The following is a 12,422-nucleotide window of genomic DNA, read 5'->3' on the forward strand; positions in this document are numbered from 1 at the left end:
TCACACGAACACTCTATCTCCTCCTTCAATTTTAGGACAACTGTAAGCCCACGAGTCAAGAAGTTTGCCCACACCTGCTCTAGGTTGTATACTTTTTATGTACGTTGTGGTAATGGAGTTGTTCCATAGTAGATACTGTAACACTATCAGATACTAGCATAGGATAACGCTCAGTTTTAGCCTTTGAATAGTTTTATGAAAATTACACTTTCCTCTCTGAAAGTTATCCATTCAACCAACTGTCCATCCATCCACTCATCCATCAGACATGTCTATCCACGGCTGGCCCAAGTTAGGATTTGGTTAAAGGAAGTTATTATGGATTCTAAAAAGCTTTTTCTTTTCCTCTTCAAAAATATGTCGAAACAAGCTTTTTATGTTTCATTTTCTAAATCATTCTCACTCATAGGAGTTGGCAGGACTTCCAGCTCTCCTAAGCAAACTTTGTTAAAAAGGGGCCAGAGTCATGTGGGATAAAAAATTCATGAAACACAGCAGGAAGGGTTTTGGTAAAAGTGTATCATCTTTAAAAGAGATGTGAGGCCTGCGCAGTGAAACACAAGTGTTGCCCTGCATCTGAGAGGACCTGCCAACATTGATATGTCAAGACATCCATTGATCTCGGGTCACAAGCTTTTCTTTCCCTGCTGACATTTACATGGAAACACGCTCTTTATATAAACTGTGTTGACCGACCCACACGCACAGGTATCATATTTATAGTCCGGTCCCTTGCCTACGCCAACTGGTGTACTGTATCATAATGTAAATATCATTAGTGTTCTGTCACAACCTAAACCTCGCGTATATTATTACAAAAGTTCAACTCCGCTTTTATGTCTGAAATAAAACATTTCCTGACATTTTAATGGCTGGTTATGACTTAAAAAAATTAGACCTGTTCAGACTTAACACCATTTTATTTCCAGTTCACAGTCAAGTATCTGGGATTGGGATTTTAGTCAAATTTCATGCCTCGTGAAATGTTACCTCATCTATAAATTCAAGGTTTAGGCCTTTCAGCTGCCTCTACCGTAACTGTGGGGTATTTAAAGTGCTGTTTTTTATGCTACATATAAGCCTGGTAAGAAACAAACACAAGATCAACACTGTGCATGTGAAGGAAGAAGCTTGTACATTGGTTGGAACTGAAAACACAAACAAACATTAAATCACATTGGATTTTCTCAAGCATATTAAAATACCTAGTAGGCAGTATTAAATGTCACCAATAACAAAATCACCAAAAGCCATTTACCCCAGTTTTAATTACTTAAATTAGTGCAATTATCAAGTGAAATAATGAAGTCAAAGATACAGATCCAACTCCCTTTCTTCTGAGCCGTCATGCCAATCATACCAAAGAGTGTGAAAGGCCTCAGGTCTTACCAGAATTGTTCCTCCTTATCTGATTCAGGCTGAATGGGAACTGCAAGGACACGTTAGCCTTAATTAGTTGTTTCATCTTTACCACCATGAGCACTTTGTGATATGTGAGCTGTTACCCTACCTGTTCCGGGTAGAGTGAGGTGTATCCTGTTTTGGCCTAACATTGAAAAAGGTCAGTGACCTGCCGTGGACCACGGGCCATTTTTCTAAGAACATTTCTGACCTTGTAACAGAGTAAAAAAACAGACAAAGAATTCAGGAGGATTCACAAAGAGCAGCTTGAGGAGACAGCAGTTATTAAGGGGTCTATAGGATATTTTGGCTGGTGTCAGGGACCTCCTCAAGGCCTACATTCTCTCTAAAGAAACAGAGTTGGAAAGACAAAAAGTCAGACTTATTATGTTTTCCATAGATAATTCACAAAAAGTGAATACAGCCACTAGGGGCAGAAATGATTCACTAAAACAACTCCTCACTCCACATAAAAATAATAATATTTGCTTTCATTAATACTTGTTGGTACAAAAAAATTAAGCTTAGACCTTCTCCAGTGGAACATGATGTCAGTTATAGAAATTAAGACGTTGTTTGCTGTTTTGTGAAACAACAAACAAAGCACAAAATAATGCACCAATCAGTGAATGGTCAGAAACCAGGTCATCTACTGTCTGTATACCAATGTATGAAAATGGGAAATTGTTTTGAAATTGGTTGACTACAATTAACTGTGTACGAGACAGACATAATGTCCCTGTATCCTTTTTGAGCTTTGGGTTCTGAAGACATTTAAAAAAAAATAAAATTTAAACCCTGCCATGAAATAGCAGAAAAATACACATAAACACTTAAAGACGGAGAATCTCTTCAGGTCTTAGTTTTTCTTTTTTTCATTTTAAAAAAAGTGGTTGTGGGTGCAATGCCACATTAGGCTTCGGAGGCTCTAAGTGATATCTAATAAAAATGAACAACTGTAATACTCATCCGACTCAGATCATGTTTGCTTGGACATTTGGGTTACATTCAGTTTAAAGCCAAGTATAGTTAAAACACCAAATTCGTGTTAGACCACTTTTCCATGTGCACAGACCTCAATAAACCCCCCATAAAGAATGATGTAGTGGGAACTCAATTGGTAGACGATAGTGAGAAGCTTTGTAATTACCTGATGGGTCGTTGATTGCTTAAGTGTTTTCATTCATCTTTTATATGTTGGCACGGCTCAGCTGCCGGGGGAAAGTGTTGAGAGGTCCACAGTGAGCGGGTTATTATGCCTTTGTGTGCATTGTATGTAGGATATTGGGTTTGGTGACAGGAAGTCGCGTTCCACATGGCATCTAACAGAAATGAGCAGTGTGTGCGGCTGTCGGAGACTCAGCGGTAAGTCCTACCTGCAGCGCCAGGTGCTAACAGGTGAACACAGAGATAATGTTGCCATATTGTTGCAGTGTGGGAGGAACCAGGAGGGCAGCGGGAACCAGACACTCCCTCTGGAGCCGCAGCGAGCCAGGGGTAAGAGTGAGCTCAGAGGCTGTGCTGACAGGAGACAGAGAGAGAGATGGTTTTCTACATTCAATAACGATAATGACCATGATGAACAGAGAAAGGGGATGTCAAAGTATCATAGGCTCTGTACTGAGCAGTAGAAAGTATTAAAGTGATGAGAGAGGATTAGCAGGAAACTCCACAGGGGGTAAACGGAAGCATTAGGAACCTGACACAATCTGCCAAAAACACACACATACACCTCCCCTGTGTTGACTTCAAATACTGTTGAAATACAAACATAAAATATAAACATATAGATCTTGGACAGATGTGCCAGAAACTTGGAATCAACTTTAACCAGTTTGAATAATGTCAATAAACATTATACAATCTGATTTTTGCTATCATCTAAGGTTATGTAGGTGAGGTTATGAATATACTTTTCATTGATGACTTTAACGCAAACCTCTAAAACCTCTCGTTTGAGAGGTGAGTCATATATTTCGTTGAAACTTTGAGGATGTCACTACAGAGCAGCCAGTACTGGAACTAATTTTATTTACATGCTCTGCTTCGTTCTACACGCTAGCATTTGATGGTGGGAATTAATTCTTTTCACTGACTTCCTCTCAGGCAGATACTTCCGTCCAATGAGATATTTCAGTTATCCAAGTCATTCCTTTGAAGCATACTATTTTAATACTTTTACTAAAAGTATTCATTTAAAAAAAACGGTCTTGTGTAACTTTCATATATTTTTAGCCTGTGTAGATAGGTCTGTGTCTGTGATCTCAGCACAGTGACAACCTGAACAAATATGCTGAGTTGAGTCTTCGTAGATCACAAAAGATTCCACATCATCTCATGAAACCCTGAAAGAGAGGGGAGGGCACAACGAAGGCCCCTGAATAAACAACCATTAAATTCTCCCTAGTCTACAGGAGGGGAGCCTGTGGAATTAAAGCAGAGCTTTAAACAAAACCAAACACAAAATAGACAGAAACCGAATTTAATGTAGGGGGAGGGAAATTGTTAGAATAACTAGACCCAATGTATCCAGCCTATCTTCCTTTTTGGACTAGATGCCTAAAGATTAGTGGACAGTGGGATAAAGGGAAGATGATGAGTAGTGAGAGAAAGAGAGAGAAGAGGGGGATGAAGTGGACGGAGGAGAAAATGAAAGCTTTGTTGTGCAGATGCTTAATGAGCTGGAAAACACAATTGAACTTCTCCGACTGTGGAAATTGCTGTGAGGGCATCGTAAATTAGCGCCTGTGTGGGAGCTAGCCCGTTGATAGAAAAGAGTCTTTGTGTGGAAAAAGCTTCTTCACAGCAACAGCAGCTCCTGAGATCCTACATCTAAGCCGGACCTGTCACATGACAAAGAGTTGAGTGGTTTTTCATAAACAAATTGTAGCTTGTTTTGGTCACCAGTTTGACTCTTGTTGCTCTCTCCACCACACCACCTGTTGGTCAACATACTGCCCAAAAAATACCAAAGGAACTTCATAAAAAGAATCCATACAACAATAGAAAATAAATAAAATAAAAATAAATAAAAATTGAAATCCCACTGTGATTTATATTTTGTTATTATAATAATTTTATGTGTGCTACTCTCTGTCTGTCTTATCTTTTGCTATTTTTGTAAGTAATTAAATCACTGTGTGGTAGTGTGGAAATATTTATCAGTGGAAATGATCCAGTAAAAGTCAACAGTAAAGGAAGAGATTAGCAGGATTATCATGGTTGTTTTAAATAATAATCTCTTAAGAAATAGGTTTGTTTTTCGTCAAAAAAAATAGAATAACTTTAATGCTTTGGCACTAAGTTTCTTGAATTGTGCAGCACCAGAGAACCGCAGCGCTCTGTGCTATGTTTAGCTGGACAAACATACTGAAACCAAGGCTAGCCTGCAGTGAGGAAGTGAATTAAGAGAAAACAATAACTTTGTACTCAACTTGCAGATCAGGGAACTTCAACTGTGTTTATAGCACCCCCTGCAGGGATTGAGGAATTTATGTTTGTAAACACTGTGAGAATTATCCAAACTAGTCTGGAAATTATTACTCCACAAACAGCAGGGCCGGACAAATAAAGAATTATAAGAGAATATAGTTCTAAATACTTTTTGATATTAAATGAACTCAGAAAAACTAAAGGCTGACTTTCCCTTCTGGCTTTGCAGGCTTGGCACATGCCTTCTGTTACTAAGTGGCTTCATATTGAAAGACTCTGCGGCCACTATTCTCTCTCCCACTGGGTGCCAGCCTCTCTGCCCTGGCAGCTGCTGGGCTTTAGAATAGCCCCATAGTCTCTCCTCTGCAGGTGAGCTGCACAGCCAAAACAGGGCCCCTCAAAGGCCCTTTCAGAGCCTCAATAGGAAAGTGACTTGGGCAGAGAGGAATGGGCATACAATGGGCGCCTTCTCTGGACACAGAGAAGATGGAGATGAGCTATTGGAGTGCTGCTTTAGTGCTGCTTATAGCCATGTCGAGGAGAGGTGACGAGAGAAGAGAGGATGATTTTTTTTCACTGTTAACTTTTTGCAGGCGTGGCTCTTTCCTCTAAGCATTTTTTTTTCGCTCTGTGCTGCTGTGCACGGATGTCCTGTCATCCTGTGTCTCTGATGTAATTGCTACGCCCTTTGAAACCTGACGAAACAAAACGTTTTTCCACGTCCTGTGGAGATGAGGGTGACACTCAGATATCCACACCACCCTTCTTTTCCTCTGACATTACTTTCTTCTAAACAAGACTTTAAAAAATATAGAGAACCGCAAAGGTCAGGTGTTTACGTTAGGGTAGCGGTGAGAAAATAGAAATGTGAGATAAGGAGAAAAAGTTGGACAGAGACAAGTTATAAGAACAATAACAATCATGATATTAGTAAAACAAAGGATATAAAAATAAAAAACCCAATCATTTTAAACTAGGCCTCAATCTTACTCAAACCTTTGTCCATTAGAATAAATAATACACTTGTCCTTTAAGACAACAAAAAAAGGGTAATGGATCTAATGACAGACACATCTGAGGTTAATCACACATGGGTGAGGTGATACTGTCCTGCAACTGATACTAAACTCACCGGGATCTAAACAAATGACTTGTATTATTGTATAGACCAAAAATGCTAAACGTTTTAGCCACGATACAAAAAGTGTCCATCTGTTCCTGTGAGCTGATCCTGTCCTTCCCACACTCCATGTTTCTTTTTAACAACAGCCAGTGTTCTTGAAGCTGCATTACTGCCATCAATCTGGTCTATTTTTAATTTAGGTAAAGCACGTTTATATGTATCATTTCAAATAAGACATCGAGTTTATTTAAGATGTTTCTATCCTTTTCTTGGTAGAGTTTGTTAATTTCTTCCGAGGCTTAGAGACGTTTTATGTTTTTTATTTTTCAGTATTGTTCACATCTGTCTTTGAAAACAAATATATTTCCACAGTCTGCTCTTTTGTTGTTGTTAACTGTTCACATGTGCCCTTAAACACACAGTCATCTCACAGATTATGGCGTCTTGGTTGTCTAATATAATCAGGTCTGGTTAAGGAGATGCTATCAGTTGGTGTCTCACTTTCCTCTCTTCTTTCTCTCTCCTCTCCTTCCTCTCCTCCTCTAATCAGTTCCACTCTATTATTGCTGGCCCCAGGCTGTTTACCTCTTTGCTAAAGTGCTTTCACAAGCATGAGACCAAAGCCTGCTCAGATGTCTATTAGGGCCTTTACAAACACCGACTGAAGGCCACAGTCACTGTGGGGCAGACTCGACAGCGGTTGTTGTCATAATTATGGAATCGGCGTTGGCTGATCTCACACCCTTTTAATCCTGGAATCACTTTTTCTCTCTGAAGTCAGTTGACCACTTTTCAAAGGTTAAGTGATGAATTGGGGAGGTGGGGGGGGCAGCCATGGCAGTGCACAGGTCAAGCAGAGAGACAGAGACAGTCTGTGACTGCAGCCACGGGGGAGGTTTCTCTTTAAGAAAACCAGGAATCCAGAGAGTCCAGATAAATTGTGAGAACAGACTTGCTCATGAGTGCATCATCCTTCGTATTCTATTTGTTCTGAGGTTTTTGAAGCATTTCCTGCCGTTGCACCATCTGGGAGTTATTATGGGACATTAGTAAAATCCCAATTTGGCAGGCGTCTTTCCTCAGGGATCAGTTCATAGGCTGCTGTAAAACCATAGCGTAACAGTAACTACGTTGGCTCATTCAGGAGACAGACGCAGCGCCATTATTGTGTTAGTTCAATTTGCTGTGACTTGTGAACTGGCTTCTACTCGAGCAAAGTACAACTGACAGGAAAATTATGACTAAAGTTATTTCCTATTGTATTTTGCAGAGCAAGTGATAACTGACAGAAACTGGATAAGTAACAAAGACAGAATCAAAGTCAATCTGCTGCACTCGTACCAGCCCTTATCAGACTGAAGTAGCTCTGAGGGGTATTTTACAGCAGAAATTAACTTTGTTTTTCCAGATCTTAAACCCCGCAGACCCAAAACCATGCACTAGGGTCAGGGTAGACATTAATGCATTCTTAGATGTATCTCTAGCTTGTATTCTTCCTAGAGTTTTTGGAATATTTTGTTTCCAAAGAACTACAACAAAAAACCCTAACAATTTGTATGTAACTGGCCCATATCAAGGGTATGTAAACAAAGATAATAGGTTTAGACGATGAAAAATTCTTGGCTTTTCTAACGTATTTGAGAAATACTAAAGACTAAAGTTTATGTTCTGCTACAAAACGAACTGTTGGTTCACATGAATGTCAGTACTGAGAGAAAAATAGTTCCTGTTGTCCATCTGTCAGCCAGCACAGACATTATGTCTGTGACTATTACCGCTGCTCTGTTCACCTGTCACCACCTTGTTCCAGTCAATGACCCCTGACTCCCTCCACATCATTACACTTCATCAGAGAAAGACATGAAATATGACTCACAGACATTTTGTCTTGCACCACTCAACTTCCAATCAAAGCTCAACAACCACTCCAGGAACTTCACATAAAATCAAAAGTATGGATGAAATGTGCACAAAAATATTACGCATATTATTAAGCAATATTAACAAATATTCCCCTTTTCAGGTTGTCTCATATTTGGACTGATCCTTGTTTCAAACATTCCTTAAATGCAATTCTGCTCTAATGGAACCAACACTTCTGTTTTCACTTTTTTATCTAAACTCTTGACTCTAAACTGCTGCCTCCTATATTACAGTACTAACATTATCACAAGATAAGATGAACGTAACTGTAATGTTTGTTTAAAAAACGTGTTTGATGATATTCAGAGGATGTGATAACAAAATCAACATCCTTGTTTTTAGTTGATTTTGGCCGACACTGAAGACTCCATTTATTTTGAAGTCCAACTTGTCCTACGTCTGGTCTGATAACCACTCTGCTCTCCAGAGTTTAGTGAAAAAGAAATGTGATGCATAAACTAGTAGTAGTTCTAAATAAACATTTTCACTAAAAAAAAAGTGTTAAGATACAGCACAATTGTCAGTTGACAGATATTGTTTAAAGAACCACAGTGGAAACTTTTTAAATATTGAATCTGGCCCCATGTTTGGACAACGCTGGGTTACTGTATATACTGTAGTTCCAGCACAGTTTACTGTAACAGAGTTTATTGTTTATGCTAAAGCTACTAATCACGCGTCACTGATAGCCTTCTTTATCAGGCTCTGCCTCCCTTTCCTCCGCAGGTATGTCATTAAGCTTTGAAATGTCGGAGCCAGTTGTTCTACCAGGCACAGTGCGGGAACAAAGCAGCCTCTGGGAAGCGAGGTCAGGGAGCACAGTGGCCACACGGTGCCTACAGAGTACAAAGATAATCATCTTTGTGACAGTCATCTGCCCCCAATGAAGGTCTGCTGCTGGAGTTGATTCACTGGCAGTGATTCACATCCTGTGACTGGGCTGAGGATGGTTCATGTGACAGGGAATGTGGAATTAACGGAGGTTTGTAGCTGTCCCACTAAATTTATGTTTTATACATGACCAGATCCTTCAGATCTTAGTACAGTAGGCCATTATGACAGACTGGGTTTAATGAAAATGCATATGTTATGCACTAAAAAAAAACAATATCAAGAAATAAATGTCCCATCCAGAGTTAGTTTACAAGACCAGAGCTCCATTCTTTCCTTCTGCCACTATATTTGCACTACAATAACTTCTGGGAAAAATTCTAATCTTTCAGATTAATTTAGAATCCAGCTCCTCATTCTAATGTATATTATACTAAAAATGTATTATTTTTATTTTAATGTTCAATAATTTTTGGAATTCTATTAAAAAGTCATAATCAAAAGAAAGCAGCACTCTTACCTTAATTCTGTAGAAAAGGTGTGGGATTCAAAGTGATTTAGAATTCAAGGAAATAGGGTGGAAATCTGAGAAGAAAAAAGAAAACATTTTGAATAAACAGAGATCGCTGGCAGATCCTGCGTTCTATGAACAAATGTCTAATCTGTCTTAAATCTAAGAATTCTACTACTACTACTACTGTACATTTATGGAAAGTATTATAAATCTTAAAACCCAATACAGAAGGAAATGGATGGAAATTTAAGAAAAATAAGCTGCAATTAAATTTTTTAAAAACGAACTAATTTTAAAGTTATCTAAATAAAATCTTAAATTCAATTTTAATGAAAACTGTAAAAAAAAAAAAAAAAAGTTTCCCCCTCATTTTCAATGATGATCAAAAAGAAATGAAAGTTTAGGAGGAAGGAGGAAAAACAGTCTCTTCCCTATTCATCCCAGCAGCAGAGAGCGGCCACATGTTTCTTTAATAAGGATAAAAGCTCTGTTCTCCTGTAACTGGATCTCTCTGTAGCACAAAGTTTTCCATCATGGAACAGCAGGATTCTCTCTTTAACCCGGGAGCATCAGGACAGATGGGAGCGTGACACGCAAACTCAGACAGACAGACAGACACGCACACACACACACGCTCAAAGTGAAAGGCTTTTTATGATCCTGTGCAAATTTGTTGTGAGTATAATAGGAAGGCGCTGCAGTGAAGACAGTGTGAAGAACATGTGTAACACTTGTCCCAGCTCTTAACACCTGTACTCTCTCCTCTGTGTTGTGCTCACCACAGTGTCTCACAGGATGTGTGCCCCCCGCAGAGACCATCAAGCTCTTCTCCATCCGGGACTGAGTTCTGTGATGCTGCTGGCTGGGGGTCAAAGGTCGGAGGTTAGGGCCACTCCAGCTGGCAGCCAGGGCAGAAGTGGACTCCAGTGAGGAGCCTTTCAGTGGTACAGACCCGCAGGAGGGAGCGGGTGGGAGGAGGCCCGGGAGGTTAGGGGTCTGAGATTGTTCTTCTCTGTGTCTTGTTTGAAGTACTCCACCCTCAAGGCCTTTTTTCTCCTCTGGCATCAATCATCCCTCGTCTCAGATGTTAGAGAAAGCTGAAAAGGCAGATCATTCTATAAAGCAACAGTTCGGTCCGGTCGCTGTGACACAACAGAATTTTATCAGGTCATCACATGAATACATAAACTGCAAAATGATATTACATTTTTATTCCACTGTTGAATTAATAATAATAAAAAAAAATCAGAGCCAGGGAAGATGTTTCAGGTTTTAGAGTCAGGCGAAGATCACTCTAGTCAGTGCATTCATTTTATTTACTTATTTAATGAATAATGTGGTTGTGTACACTCACTAATTGCAGATATAGTTTTCAAATAATTGATAGTAATACTGTCGATTGTGGAAAACTTCAACCTTTGTGTCCAGTAAATGCATTTCATTATGTGTTTTTTTGGCTGTGCAACTTATACTGATCTGAACCCACAACCTTCTGCATGAAATGCTTTGTTTCTTTTGGTCTAGCTGTGTCTAATTTTTTTTAATTCTTTTTTTACTGTAGAAAATATAGTAAACATAGTAGTAAACAAACTGTAAGTTGGAAAATAAAAGATAATATGCTAATATTTTTTTGCAAAGCAAGTAAGCTAAATATTTATCCAGTTTTATAAGTTAGTAAAAGTGCTGTTTAAATATTTTTCTTTGAAAGAATAACTAAAGAAATTGGTGGTTAACCAGCTACAATTTTGGAAGAAAATCTAACACCAGTTAAATGAAATTTTGGTTAAATATGGTTTGACAACTGTTCTGAACGCACGTCTGTCGTTCTGTTTCTGCAGTTTCCTACTCTGTCCTTATAGACACCAGATTGCTAATTAAAGAACCACATGTGCCAAATGGTGGCGTGATGTGTGTGTGTGTTTCATTTCACAGAATTTTCCAAAACATTACTTCTCTATGAGTGGAAAACACACTTAATGAGAAGTGAACAAAACATAGTAAATAGCCATTAAACTTACTCTAAAAGCTCCCACATGTTTACTGAGGCTGTGAAGGGTGTGATTGAGCTATCACTGGTGTGTGTGTATATGTCAAAGTGCAGGTGTGTGCATGTTTATAAGTAAAAGAATGTACTCTATTACTTACAAAGTAAGAAACTGTATTCTGAGCATTAAGTGGCTGGGGGTCACATCAGATTAAATCCCCCTCCCTTCAAATTATTATTTGATAGATATTTGATACAAAGATCAAATTTCATTCATTTCCAATTTACTATAGAGAAAACTATATTTACCTTTAGAAATTCTACAGGTTTCTAAAAGTCACTACAGAATTAACTACAAATAACAAAAGGAGCTAACAAAAAAATAAGCTACAAGGTGACACAAAAAATAGCTAAATACTAGCCCAAACTTAGCCTAGATATTACCTTATGTTATTACTTATGTTACTTAATATAACTCAAAGCAGAAGTAAGGATAAATTAAAGTCTATATTCAGTCTGGGGCGTGAACCCTGACCCATGGACTGCCTGGCAATGTTATTCCCCCAGGAGCCCACCTGCCACTGATGTAAATGTTTGATGAAACTCATACTTGTTGTCAAAGGTCTATGTTGTAAAGTATCACAATGAAACTTTAACATCATCCAAGACCAGAATTCAAACACTTGCTTCTTAGCAAGCCCCATTGTTTTGAATAAAAACTTGATAAAGCACTCAGGAAATGATGACTTTGACAGTACAGGGACCATCTTTTCAACGTCTTTCTTTACAAAAGCATTAACATTATCCCTCTGCAGCAGACAAAGAGCTCTCTTGTATTAAGTCTTGTGTCATCAGTAACATAACAAACAGGAGAAAGTTGCACTTTCTCCCTGTCTCCTCCTCTAATCTGCCTCGGCTGTCATCGATGTTATTATTACAGCAAACTGTCTCAGATATTACCTGTGGAGCCACACAGTCAGGAGGCTCCAGGCCCCAGACTGACTGGCTCACCCTTCTCCTCAGTTAACCCCCACCTCTACTCCCCAAACCCCCACCTGCTACTGCAGGAGGGGCATTTGATTAAAGCATCAGCATTGGGATATTCAGAATGTTTAACCGTGGCGCAGACGACTTCACTAATTCTCTCTGCGGCCTCCTACTTAGTGCGCCAGCTCCCCGTTAACCGTGCCATCATCACAACATTTTATGTTTGC

The 12,422-nt window shown here is 39.1% G+C and overlaps 1 long non-coding RNA gene across 6 annotated transcripts in view; it reads right to left on the bottom strand.

The window, feature by feature from the left end:
- Nucleotides 1-12,422, bottom strand: part of LOC103387342 (uncharacterized) — a 20,179-nt gene that overhangs the window by 5,271 nt on the left and 2,486 nt on the right. For 3 of the 6 annotated variants that reach the window (XR_522410.3, XR_001760813.2, XR_001760812.2), the window contains 6 exons: nt 10,004-10,321; nt 9,231-9,295; nt 2,778-2,922; nt 2,552-2,612; nt 1,511-1,612; nt 1,390-1,429 (listed from right to left, as the gene is read on the bottom strand). This is a non-coding gene — a long non-coding RNA (uncharacterized LOC103387342). The remainder of the gene's footprint in view (nt 1-1,389; nt 1,430-1,510; nt 1,613-2,551; nt 2,613-2,777; nt 2,923-9,230; nt 9,296-10,003; nt 10,322-12,422) is intronic. The other 3 variants (XR_003051314.1, XR_001760811.2, XR_001760810.2) reach the window with 3 other exon arrangements.

This window comes from Cynoglossus semilaevis, chromosome 12, assembly GCF_000523025.1.
Source record: "Cynoglossus semilaevis isolate Cse_v1.0 chromosome 12, Cse_v1.0, whole genome shotgun sequence".
Lineage (NCBI taxonomy): Eukaryota > Metazoa > Chordata > Actinopteri > Pleuronectiformes > Cynoglossidae > Cynoglossus > Cynoglossus semilaevis.